This window comes from Triticum dicoccoides, chromosome 4B (genome assembly GCF_002162155.2).
Source record: "Triticum dicoccoides isolate Atlit2015 ecotype Zavitan chromosome 4B, WEW_v2.0, whole genome shotgun sequence".
Classification (NCBI taxonomy): Eukaryota; Viridiplantae; Streptophyta; class Magnoliopsida; order Poales; family Poaceae; genus Triticum; species Triticum dicoccoides.
This window is the reverse complement of record NC_041387.1, coordinates 152,127,220-152,128,839: the sequence shown is the minus strand read 5'-3', so window position 1 is coordinate 152,128,839 and position 1,620 is coordinate 152,127,220.

The window sequence follows — 1,620 nt, the reverse complement described above, 5'->3', positions numbered from 1 at the left end:
TAAATGCGCTTGTCCTATGTTGATTCAGTGATAAGCTCGTATTGTTGTAGCTTGCCACCTCCTGTGTGCCACTATGGCAACCCCTTTGTGTATAAAAAGAGGATCGAGGCGCACAAAGAGAGGATTCAGACTTTTGGACAAAGCATGCATCGTAGCTAGTTCAAGAGCTCAAGAACACATATATAACCAGATAAAGCAGGACTATGGTTTTATGCATCCTCGTGGCCTGAACCTGGATAAAAATCCTCTGTGTGCTAACTACTCTACATGCTCTTCGTGCAACTAATCCCCCATCGAACGTAGAAGGGATCCTTGTGACCCCATAGGTGATCGGTTTCCCTGACATAGTCCATATTCCCTCCTTTCCGATTAATATGGCTTAATATTTTTTGTGTTTAAATGAGAGAGCTTTAATCATGTATAAGCATTCTTAGGACAATCAGCCAAGAGACTAGTCACTAGGAAGGAGGTACCACGCAAAAAAAGAAGAAGGAAGCGAGGTGTTTCATAAAGCCAGCTCTCGGTCACATTCAAAGTGCAACAAGCATGGTTTGCACAAAGATGCGTCGTAAGGTTTGCTGACATGTTTACATGTTGAATAACAAAAAAGAGAAAATTACTGAGCGCTCCTATTTCTAACAGGATTGGAGCCAGAATTAAGTGAGAATTCTGGCGTGTTCCATGCAATCAACTTCCATTATCACATGTGAGAACCCTTGAAGAGAACCAAATGTGTTCATGATTACTTTATCACAAATTAAAATAAAATAAGAGTGCAGGCACTCCACCATGCGTTTCCTAGTAGTACATGCACCTGTATAGTAGTACTATTAGTACTATGTAAAACTAGTACTTGGAGTAGTAAACTTTGCGCTTGGCTGTTGGAATCTTCGGGAAGTCAAACAATAATGGTACTAGTAAAGTGTATGCTTCTGGTAATCTAACACCGAATTAACTATTGCACGTCCACCGCCTGAGCGAGGGAGAGCTTGCATTAGTCAAAAGTTTCTCCTTGTCCTGCGAGACACCACGCGCAAGCTTCTCTCATCTTGCAAGCTTCTCCTCGTTTTGCAAGTTGACTGAACACAGCAAAGTTACACTAAAAAAGACACATCTGTGACAATTTGGGCCGAAGAAATTTTTTTTCTATCATACTTATGACACTTCTATGACGATAATTGTGACAAAACCCGGTATCATCATATATGTGGTGGGCTGCTACTTCTATGACAAAAAATTATGACAAAAAATGGGCTTTTTGTCCTGGGCGGGCCGGAGACGCAGCTACATGACATTCTTTCGACCGTCCATGATGGAAAAAACCGTCGTGGAAGCGAGGGCGAGGAAAATTTTGGGGAGTTCCCGGTTACGGTGAGTGGTAGGGGGCCGAGCGATGCGCGTTTCTCTCGTACACGTATGATCTTGTGTGCGAGGCGTTGGCTCTAAATGAACTCGAGCGAGGCGTTGGGCTCTAACTGAACCCGAGCAATTGCACTGCAGGCTACGTGTTACAAAACCCGAGCAATCGATCGATGGCTGTTAACCGAACCCGATCGAGCGATTCCTTCGCTACTGTTGCTAACTGAAGCCGATCGGTGCTGCCTCTGGATGAGCAGTGAG